The 11,890-nt window shown below is 50.2% G+C and overlaps 1 pseudogene across 1 annotated transcript; it reads left to right on the forward strand.

Annotated features, from left to right (window-relative positions):
• The first annotated feature begins 4,896 nt into the window (after positions 1 to 4,896).
• Positions 4,897 to 6,413, forward strand: LOC112061950 (RNA-binding protein FUS-like; annotated as a pseudogene). Its single transcript, XR_008617290.1, has 2 exons — positions 4,897 to 4,967; positions 5,672 to 6,413. The product of XR_008617290.1 is annotated as an RNA-binding protein FUS-like (transcript).
• Positions 6,414 to 11,890: the final 5,477 nt, after the last annotated feature.

The raw sequence follows: 11,890 nt of genomic DNA on the forward strand, positions 1-11,890 counted from the left end.
ACCTGTCAGTGCAGGGGACATGGGTTCGATCCCTGGTGCGGGAAGATCCCACATGCCGTGGAGCAACTAAGCCCGTGCACCACAACTACTGAGCCTGCGCTCTAGAGCCCACGAGCCACAACTACTGAGCCTGCGAGCCACAACTACTGAGCCTGCGAGCCACAACTACTGAAGCCTGCACACCTAGAGCCTGTGCTCCGCAACAAGAGAAGCCACCACAATGAGAGGTCCACGCACCGCAACAAAGAGTAGCCCCCCGCTCGCCGCAACTAGAGAAAGCCTATGTTTTTGGCAACATAGCCAAAAATAAAATAAATTTCTTTTTTAAAAAAACGTAGGGTGGATGTCAAAGAAAACCAGAACTGGACAGTCAAGTGGTATAAGCAGATTTTATTCAGGACAATTGCAAAAGGGGAAAAGAGACCTTGGTATAGGACTGGGCTCAGTTCTCCACACAGCATGGGCAAGTGGCAATTTCTAGCCGAGGAGCGGGCTTAGGGGTCGGTGGATGGAAAATCACTGAGGGGAAACATCAGGGGTGAGGGGGATTCTGGCTACACCGACCTGACGAGATCCTTGCTGAAGGCAGCTGGCACGATTAGATACCAAGGTGTGAGGGATGAAGAATTTGATCAGATACTGAGGGACTTAGAAGAAGTTTTGCGAAAACTGGCTGATGCAAAGACAGCCAGGGAAGCCCGAAGGTCGAGGCCTAGCTGAGCACTGGAGAGTCTTCATCACGGGCTGTGTGATTACTAACTGACACTGTTAACTGCTCACCTCAAGCCTGTTTTCTGTTTGATCAAGAGATTCAAAATGAAAACATTAAGTTTACTAATTCGGAGGAATTGCAAAGGGAGAAGGAAGAGGAGACGGGAGAAAACAGAGCTGGGAGGGAAGATGGAGGAGAAGCCTCTTCCTCTTCTGCTTACAGCTGCCCTCACCTTCCGCTGGGGCAGCTGCAACCATCCCGGGTGACCCCCCACTGACGCGGTTCCCAAATACTCCTTCCTCTGAAGGCCACGCCCCACCCCTAATCACAACTTTTCAAAGAAGGAGCCACGAGTAGAATCGGAAAATACAACAAACTCGTGAATATAACAAAAGAAGCAGACTCACAGGTATAGAGAACAAACTAGGGAATTCCCTGGCAGTCCAGTGGTTAGGACTCCATACTTTCACTGTGTAGGGCCCAGTTCAATCCCTGCTCAGGGAACCAAGATCCCAGCAAGACTCAGGTCCTGGCCAAAAAAAAAAAAAAAAGTGGTGGGACTTACCTGGTGGCCCAGTGGATAAGACTCCGTGCTCCCAATGCAGGGGGCCCGGGTTCGATCCCTGGTCAGGGAACTAGGTCCCACGTGCATGCCGCAACTAAGAGTTCACATGCCGCAACTAAGGACCCGGCGAGCCACAATAAGGAGCCCGCCTGCTACAACTAAGGAGCCGGCGAGCCGCAACTAAGACCCGGCACAACTAACTAAATAAACAAGAATTAAAAAAAAAAAAAACCAACTAGTAGTAACCAGTGGGCAGAGAGAAGGGGGAGGGGCTGGAAGTATGGGGGAGGGGGAGGTACAAACTATTGGGTAAGTAGGCTCAAGGGTGTATTGTACAAACAGGGAATATAGCCAATATTTTTTAATAGCTGTACATGGAAAGTAGCTTTTAAAGTTGTATAAAAATTATTTTGAAAATAAAAAGATAAAAATACGATATATTCCTACAAAAAAAAAAAAAAAGCCACAACTAACCCTGAGCTATTTGGTCAAAGTACCCAAAAGATGGTGACCCTCCTTTGCTCCCTTGCCTTAAGGCTACCTGGACTTCCTTGGAAGGTCTAGTGAGAAGACGATTTGAGGGCTAAGATTTCAGAACAAAGTCGGCTTTCTGTTCAACTCGAAGGAAAAAGCCCTCTCTCCCACTGTCCTCATGCTCGTAAGTGTTGGGGGTCCCTCTAGGAGGAAGGTAACTTACATAGTGCTCTTGACCCCTCTCGGCCCCTCACCTACTTCTCCCGTAGTAACCTGCCCTAAAAAGCTGCGGGAGAGGCGAGGCAGCGAAGTCCAGCAGAGCCCAGCCACCCCGCGATGCCGCGGAGCTCTCCGCTTGCCTACACGGAGGTGGCTGCGGTAGAAACTTCCTCTGCAGTGGGGTGGCCTGCGGCTTTGAAGAAGAATTAAGTTACTCTGAGAGGACAGATTAGCAAACCTCTCTGGCTGTAGATGCCAACCACATTCCCCGATCAGCTTTATTGGAATAAAACTGATTCTTTTTTTAAAAGCTCATCTCTCACCTGCATCTATAGCTTAATTGGTCCCCAAAATTGAGGAGAAAAAGGGAATGTTTCCTGCTGATATCCCGGCAATGCGTGATTGCCTTATGGTCTTCTGCCTGAAGGAATCGAGTGGAAAAAAAAAAAGAATATTTTAGCCCATGACACTAGATTTCTTCGAGAGAAAGCTATTTGGGGGGGAAATTCCTCGATAAGCCCGTGCACTCGTAGTGGTGACGTTGGAGGTTGGGGGTTATAGGGGAGGGGACTCTAATGGAATGGACAGACCTAGGTTGATGGGTTGAAGGGGAAAAAATAGACAAACCTCTCTGCAAAAGTCATGAATGGGAATTGAAGAGGGAAAGGAGGGAATAAGAGGTCCAAGAGAGCTAAACCCTTAACACTCAAGGTGTGGTGTGCCGACAGGCAGCCTTGGCTTTGGTACAGCCTGGGGGCTTCTTAGGCATGCAGACATCCTCAGGCCTGCCCCAGACCCGCCAAACCAGAACCCGCATTTTAATAAGATGGCCTGGCGATGCCTGGGCATGCCCAATTCTCTCAGCTTGTAGACTAGTAAGGAAGAAAACACTATTCAACTAATAAATGTTAAAGCACAACTATGAAGAATGCCACGAAGAGGATTTAAAAGCTGGTATAGGGAGAAGATTTTCTAGGCAAGAAATCAGGGAAGGCTTCCCAAAAGAACGTGCTGAACGCTGGAGGTTGAGAAGGACTTGCTGCAGGTGCAGGCAGGTGAGGGAGGGGAGGGAAGGGCATTCCAGACAGAAGGAACAGCATGTGCAAAACCTGTGTCCAGCCGGTACTGCCCCTGGATGGAACAGGTTCAGGCACCTGCAATTCCTTTTTTGTTAATTCCAATTGGCTTTAAGCCTAGCTATTTTAAGTTGTGGAGTGAGAAGGCGCTAACAAACATTTAGGGAGCCTTTGGCCGACTTTAAAAGATCATATGAATTACTATCGATTAAGCAAGCAGGCGGGGGGGGGGTGAGGGGGAAGTCAAGATGGCGGGATTCATCGGTCCTCACAAGTATACCAAGAATTCATCTAGAAATGGAACAGTTCCCACAGAGCACCTGCCGAACATTAGCGGAAGACTTTGGACACCTAAAAGAATGAAGGAAGAGACAAAGAAGAGGAAGCAAGCAACATGCTCCAGACCTGGTGCCCAGAGCTCACCTGCCCTAGTCCACTTACTCTATCATTCCTATACAAGGCCATACGCAGGACGCACTTTCCACTCAACATTTTTTTTTTAAAACAAATGATGAAACAGATTCAGAATTTAAGCCACGTGGCCAGGTTCCCTCACTTAAGTCTGGAGTCATCAAAGGACAGCCTGCAGGCCAGGTCTGGGGCTCATGGCCTGGTTGTGTAAAGTTTTATTGGGACACACGTTCAGTGACGTAGTGCATATGGTTGCTTTCATGCTGCAGCAGAGTTGAGTCGTCGTGACAGAGTAGTTGTATGGCCCATAAAGTCGAAAGTATTTACCATCTCGCCCTTTACAGCAAAGGTTTGCCAACCCCCGTTCTGGATGGGGGAGCCCAGCATCGAGCTCAGGCCCCTCTGGCTGCATTTTTCTGTTTAGTCCCCCCAGGTGCCCATTCATGTCAAGGTGAAGGGTATAGCCACTGTCATAAAGTCCAAAATACAGAGGCTGGAAAGCGCAGTGAGCAAACAGAACACACTTCGCAACTTTCATTGTAACTGTTCCTGGTTCCAGTATGTGTCAAAGCTTCATCCGTTTGTGTTCCGCTAGCATCTGAGAGACCTACACCGTGTGCACACTGCTGGTGCTGGGCTCCAGGGAGACTGAAGTGATGAAGTCTTGGCTCCCGTGCCTCTGGGTGCTGACGGCTTGCTGGGGAATGGCTCACACCAGCTGGAGAGCTGATGTCCTAGGACAGGCATCGCCTGAAGCCAAGGGACCCCAGGAAGGAGGGAGCACTTGCGTGGGAATTGCGGGAGAAAGTGGCATCTGGGTTGAGCCAAATAAGGAAGAAGGAAAACAAGCAACGTTAGGGATTTGACAGCACAGAGGAGCAGGGTAGGAAATAAGACCGAAAGGCAGGAAGGGGCTGGGCCGGCAAGACTCCAGGGCCAGAGGGGATGGAAGCTCAGGAGATTGCCAGGAGGCCGGCTGCAGCCCCAGAGACTCTGCTAAAGGGGGTCGACCTCGGTTTAAAAAAAAAAAAAAAAAAAGTCCATGTCTCTGGGGTCCTGCTTCCTCATCTTAAAAGAAGGGGTAGGACCAGATCATCTTCAGAGTCCTTGCGTGAAGGTTTTGAGCAAGAAGGTAACATGAGTCAAGCTGCATCTCAGGCTGATGGGACCTGAGGAGAGGGGTTGGGGTCCATGTTTCTCCCCAGGCAGGTGACTGCAAGAGGGGATATCCCCTTGGAGAGGAAGAAGCCTGCACATAATGACAGCTGCATTACTGTACAGACACAGCACCAAGACACTGGACCATAAAATGAAGTCTTCCATAAAAAGGAGGAGGCCCCAAGATCACTCTTTCCTGATGAATCTTGATCCACAGAACTGACCTTCATAGAAAGGTTACTTGGGGAATGTCTATGGAGAATATAGGGGTCTCTGAAAGAATGAGTTTGTGCGGCTTCAAGGAGAAGCAGTGGCGGTCAGATGTCAAGAGGCTGCAACTTGGGCCCAGGAGGTAAAGGGCTTTTTTCTTTATCTTGGGATCTAGAAAGATCAGGCTTTAGAGGTAGGAGGAAAAGTTAGGCAAGAACGCAGAGTCGCCTCCACGACCTCTGGGTTCACGGCCACCACTGCTGTAGTTGTAACGACCTCCAACTCGTGGAGGACTGACCCTGGCCAACCATCTTCGTGCAAGGCCTGGGCGAGAATGCTACGACTGAGTCTGTAGCCAATTACTTCAAGCAGATTGGGATCATTAAGGCGAACAAGAAGACAGGACAGCCCATGATTAACCTGTACACAGACAGGGAAACAGGCAAGCTGAAGGGAGAGGCAACAGTATCATTTTTTTTTAACATCTTTATTGGAGTAGAATTGCTTTACAATGGTGTGTTAGTTACTGCTGTATAACAAAGTGAATCAGCTATACGTATACATACACCCCCATATCCCCTCTCTCGAGTCTCCCTCCCACCCTCCCTATCCCATCCCTCTAGGTGGTCACAAAGCACCAAGTTGATCTCCCTGTGCTATGCAGCTGCAAGAAAAACAAATACTGTATGCCAACACATATATATGGAATCTAAAAAAAAAAAAAAGGTTCTGCAGAACCTAGGGGCAGGACAGGAATAAAGACGCAGACGTAGAGGGGGAAGGGTAAGCTGGGACGTAGTGAGAAAGTGGCATGGACATATACACACTACCAAATGTAAAGTAGATAGCTAGTGGGAAGCAGCTGCATAGCACAGTATCATTTGATGACCCACCTACCGCTAAAGCAGCTACTGACTGGTTTGATGGTAAAGAATTCTCTGGGAATCCTATCAAGGTCTCATCTGCTACCCGGCGAGCAGACTTCAATCGGGGTGGTGACAATGGTCGTGGAGGCCGAGGGCGAGGAGGACCCACCGGCCGTGGAGGCTACGGAGGTGGTGGCAGTGGTGACAGTGGCCGAGGAGGCTTCCCCAGTGGCGGCAGTGACGGACAGCAGCGAGCAGGGGACTGGACGTGTCCTAATCCTACGTGTGCGAACGTGAACTTCTCTTGGAGGAATGAATGCCACCAGGGTAAGGCCCCTAAACCAGATGGCCCAGGAGGGGGGCCAGGAGGCTCTCATATGGGGGGTAACTATGGAGATGCTCGTCGTGGTGGCAGAGGAGGCTATGATCCGGGCATCTACCGAGGCCGAGGCGGGGGACCGTGGGGGCTTCCGACGGTGCCGGGGAGGTGGGGACAGAGGTGGCTTTGGCCCTGGCAAGATGGACTCCGGGGGGGGCACAGACTGCATCGCAGGAGAGGCCGTGTTAGCCTGGCTCCTGAGGTTCTGGAGCAGCTTTCTTCCTGTCCCCAGTGTTACCCTCATTATTTTGTAACCTTCCAACTCCTGATCACCCACGGGTTTTTTGTGTCGGACTATGTAATGTAACCATATCTCTGGTTCCCATTAAAAAACATTTTAGTTTAAAAAAAAAAGCAGAATCCCTTCAAATGAGGGTGTGGCCACAGAAAAGCACGTCAGAAAGAGTGTTCACTACCCAAGCCTTGTACTTCCCTTCCCGAACCCCTGGCATATTTCTTCACACGGATGGAAGGCTCCCATGGCGGTGCCCACCTGTACCCTGGGAACCGCAGGCAGAGGCAAGCGCCAGGGCCAAGAACCCTCTTAGGGTACTTTCTTTGCAAGGTAGTCATTCTACACCTCATTCTTTCCACTTGGGGGCGCCAGAGATTTACCGGGACCAATGCTGACCCACCCTCCAGTTTGCAGCCTAACTAGCCTTGTCTCTTTTCAAAACCACTGTCTGTGCTGCCATGGGCTGGAAGACTAGCTTTCCGCAGCTCAGAGAGTAAGGGGTGATGTTACAGGCGTCTAGGCTCTCCAGGGACCCTGGACTCCTGTTCACAGCAGGACACTTGACTCAGATTTCCAAGAAAAACTAAAAACTTACAACTGAGACGCTTGTCTGGATTGGGTAACCTCATCCTTGAGTAAAGGGAGTACAAGAAAATTCTGAAGAAGCTTTAGCCTCAAAGGAAGGACCAGACAGAGCCAAGGTGAATGGATGAACTTCTCGAAACCCAAGGGGAGCAAAGGACCGGGAAGGGCAGCCCGCCACCAGCTATATACACATGGTGCCCCCGCCCGTAAAAGTGTCTTCAGAGGGAGGCTGGGGTCAGGTTTGGAGGGAGGGGACACAGGTGCGTAAGCAACTCCGGAGCAGACTTCTTGAGCTAACTACCTTGGATGTGGGAGAAGCTGGAATTCATCACAAGCAATTAAAGAAATGCTTGGCGAGGAGGGGGGATGGGCGGGTTGCTTGGTGAGGGAATGATGCCTGGGAAGAGCGGCACAGGAGGTTGGTCTCCCTTCGGTTTGACAGTTGGAAAAAAAGAGAAAGCCACGGGACTCCAGTGATGAAGTCTGCATTTACAGAAAGATGGTGCTGAACCCACACCCTGCTTTTCTGTGTCCCAAGGGACGAGGTGGGGGAGAAAACTGCTGCAGGGCAGTTCCACTTGGCAGGTCTTTCTCTGCCTCAGCACAGAGCAATTTTGTGCTGATTAACTGACCTGCACAGGCATCAGCTCATTTTCCCGTTGCATCTTATCTCAGACTGAGCTGCTTCTCCAGGCTTCCAGAACGTGAATTGTTTTTCCGGGATAACAAAAACGTGGCGCTCCTATTTAACTAGCTCATCAAAATATTGAAGCCCATGTGACGTACATGCAGGCTGAGAAGAATGGGTTGGTTTAAGTTCAAGTATAAGAAGTTACATAGTGAAAAACCTCGCTCCTGTCCTTGTCCCCATCCACCTATTTTTCTCCCGTCTGCTGTCATGAAGGTTACTGATGTTGAAACTAGCCTACCATTTTAACCACTTTAAAGTGTAGGGCCCGGTGGCATTAAGTACATTTGCAACGTTGTGCAACCACCATCTTTATCCAGTTGCAAACCATCCCCAAAAGAGACTCTGTACCCATTAAGCAGCCACCCTCCCCTGTTCCCTGGTGTTGGGCTCTGCTGCACAGGCCTGCAAGCCGCCTCATTGCCCAACCACAAGACTGAAGAAAGAGCCCGGAGACAACGACAGAGACATCAATGCCTTATTGGACAGGGGAATCTCACTCATCTGAAGCAAAGGGTCCTAAAGGAACTCCCCACTGGCAGGACGTGGCAGCAATCTTCGCTAATTGGGGGGAAAGGAGGCTACCATTTAGAGGGGGAATTGACGTCAGCTTGGCTCATCAGTTACCAGGGAAACCAGCGGCTGGGGCAGGGGGCAAGCGTGTAGGCAGTTACTGATTAAGCCCCATGATTAAGGGGATTGGATAGTCCTGGGACTGGTCAAGCAGAGGATGCAAAGAGAGCAAGAGAACAGCCATCTTGAGTGGCCTGACTGTACACTCCACCCGTACAGCACTCTACCCAACCCTTACAATCTGTCCACCCCTCTCTCACGATATCCCTGGGGTCAGGCAGGTAGAGGGTCACTGCAACCAAATACCACAAATGCACTACAGACACCAGCAGCTAGACAGTTTCAAGCGTAAGAAACCTATGCTAAAAATAGCCATTCACCAAGAGGTGGGCAAACTTTGGAAGCAGATGCTAATCGGGTCAATTTCTCACGGAAGTCCAGAGGAAGATGACAATGACTTCTCACTACAGACCCCGCAATGACACTCATTTCACAGCGAGGCCACCCTTGTCGCCCAGCCCGTGGACAGAGTCCCTTTGCTCAGACTAGGGATGAACCGTAAGACGTTCACCAGGTACCGTACAGGGGAGATCACGACCATGAAAATACAAGCAGCGACAGCATCCTGAGATGACACCACCCTGCCTGTGGCTGTTGTCCTGGCCTGCAGCACCATACCACCCATCTACCCTCAGTCCCCACAGCCGATGCTGAACACCGGAGAGGCGGGGCAACCACGGATCGCATGGTTGATAAAAGCGGGCTTAGTTGGGGCCGGGGAGAAGACAGGTGAGATCTTTCAAATCCTATTCCCCACAGGGCAGCAAACCCAGATCACCGGGGACCTAGCTGCCAGTCCCAGGCCGTTTTACAACGTGTTCTCCTGGGGGTAGATCCCGTGGCCAGGGCAAAAGCAAGTTACTGTCCTGATCGATAGTTGGCAATAGTCCTTCGGCGGTCAGTAGTTGAACTTGGATGGTGTGGACTAGTTGCCTCTGGGTTAACATGGCTTAGCCCCAGGGATGAGTACTCCTGCGATGTTCAGCTGGAGTTCACAGGGCTTGAATTAGCCTCCTGGTCCACACGTTGAGAGTGGGTTTCAGTCTCTATTAAGTAGTCCATTCATCCTTTCATTAGCCTGGCAGTAGTGGGGTCATAAGGCAGGTGGAAATACCAGCATATGGCATTTTTAATCAGCCCATTCCTGAACTTCCTGGTCAGTAAAGTGGGTTCCTTGGTCACTATCGATGTCCATGGGGGTCCCGTATGTTATGCACAGCTGTTCTAGACCCCACACCGTTTTTCTGCGTTGCTTGACTCGGATAGACCTTCTGTAATGTCTCCCACCCGTTGTAACACACTGTAGACGGCATGTAGCTGTTCCATCCCACTATATCGTTGCCCTGACCCCTCTCGTAGCTGGGACCAGAAGCCCAAGGGTACTCATTATTTTGCCGTTGCCTCAGGTCCCAACCAAACCCTTCCGGTTAACTAGCCACATCCAGTTCACAAGTCTATCCCTGAGTTAATAACCCTAAAGCCTGTGTCCGTAATCGCTTAGAGGTGGTGGGTCAGGGGTATACTTGTCTTACCGGACCAGATAACACCCAAACGTTTGATAGATAATCCAGGTCATTGCATTTTTGCCTGTATTCACCAGCCATCCCCGTGCAGTCAGATGAGCCACGAGCACCGGGCTGCCACTTTGAAAGTGGAAAGAGACTCCAGACTTTCGGGTCCCACATGCTAGTGGACGGCCACCTTGGGATTTCCCCTACAACTTTCCATTCCCGTCCTTATTTCCTGACATCGCGGCGCTCCTGGGAGTTTCCTCAGCTTCCCAGCTGGCTCACCAATTGTTGGGCTGCACCCCGCAGGCCTGCGAGCCTTGTAACCGCTCAGCCTCAGGACCAAAGAAAGAGCTCGCAGACAGTGACAGACATCAACAGTTTACTAGAAGGGGAATCTTACCAGTCCGAAGTAAAGGGTCCTGGAGCAATACTCCACCGCGTACGGCCAACAGCAAGCAGGACGTGGCAACAACCCACACTGCTCTGGGGAGGAGGAGGCTACCATTTATAGGGGGAATCGATGTCAGGTTGGCTCATCAGTTACCAGGGAAACCAGCGGCTGGGGCAGGGAGCAAGCATGTAGGCAGTTACTGATTAAACCCTATAATTAAGGGGATTGGATAGTCATGGGAGTGAAGCAGGCCCTGGTCAAGCAGGGGATGTACAGGGAACAAGACAACAGCCATCTTGAATGGCCTGACCGTACACCTGGCAACCACTAATCTCCTTTCTTTCTCTATGGATTTACCCACTCTTACCACTGCATATAAATGGAACCATACAATATGTGGCCTATTGTGCCTGGCTTCTTTCACTTAGCATAATGTATAAATTAGTCTCTTATGTGTCCAACCATATTCAAACAAAAATGAATTCTGACATATGTTCTTCTGTCCCTTTCCAAAAAATACACAGAAATGGTAGCGTACTATTTTCACTGTCTGGGAAACTGCTCTTGGGTTCTTTGTGACAGGAGCTGGCTCTCCTACTTCAGAATCCCGTGGTGGCTTCATGTTCCCAAAATGGCAAGGGCTTCAGCTGGAGAATATTCTAAGCATCTTTGTTGAATCAGTCCGTGGCCGCTTGCATGGAGCACCCTGCCCGCTCTCTGATTGGGCCAGGCTGCTGGGATAGATTGTCCCATTGTCCAATGAGGTAGCAGACCTGAAGCCCAAGGCCCGCCCCCCAGGCTGTGTCACAGAGGCTCCAGTGGTCCCCGAGCACACCTGGGCCTGACCTCCCAGGACTCAAAACATAGGGGGAAAAACATTTACTTTAGGTCCCTCTGTGTTGAAAGAACAATTCATTTGGAGTGGTAGAAGATTCCAAGTGAAGAAACAATTTGGGGGCCTCTGACTCACATTTCCTTAGCAACAGTTTCTTGATTTCAACACATTTTATGGACCAATTTCACTGATCTTTAGAACAGCCAGCAGGTGTGGAGAGGGAGGGATAATCACTTCTAGTTCTGGGTAGAGGCCCGAGAGACGAGTCTGAGACATCAGAAGAGAACTGGGGTGGGGTGGAGCTTTTCTTAAGCCCAGGATGAGTATCATCACTATCTTGATCAAATAGCAGGCATCTCCTAGGCAACTAGTAACCGTGGACTCTGGAATCTGGGCCTATCTAGGAACGATGGAGTGAAGGATGACAGATCCAAGGCATGTTTCTTCAATGCACAAATGACTGGATGAACGGGTCCATAATGGGGTGTGCAGGCTAGCTAGGGAGATGGAAAAAAACACAGAACATAAGTAAAAATAGTATAAGATAGCATAATCTCAATGTCAACTGGTTGGTATTGCTGGGATGTTTTTGTAGAAGTGTCAGAGGACAGTTAAACTGAGGAAGGGTTGTATTTATAAAGGGTAGTTGAAGTTGAAGCCCAAGAGTTGAATCCAGCATTTGGGGGGGACCTCCAGCTTATCCATTTTGTGGAAGGTAGCACTTTAAGGAAAGGAATATAAACTTATGCACAAAAAATTAGGTATAGAAGTGAATATTGGGCTTCCCTGGTGGCGCAGTGGTTGAGAATCCGCCTGCCGATGCAGGGGACACGGGTTCGTGCCCCGATCCGGGAAGATCCCACATGCCGCAGAGGGGCTGGGCCCGTGAGCCATGGCCGCTGAGCCTGCGCGTCCAGAGCCTGTGCTCCGCAATGGGAGAGG

Source organism: Physeter macrocephalus, chromosome 5 (genome assembly GCF_002837175.3).
Source record: "Physeter macrocephalus isolate SW-GA chromosome 5, ASM283717v5, whole genome shotgun sequence".
Classification (NCBI taxonomy): domain Eukaryota; kingdom Metazoa; phylum Chordata; class Mammalia; order Artiodactyla; family Physeteridae; genus Physeter; species Physeter macrocephalus.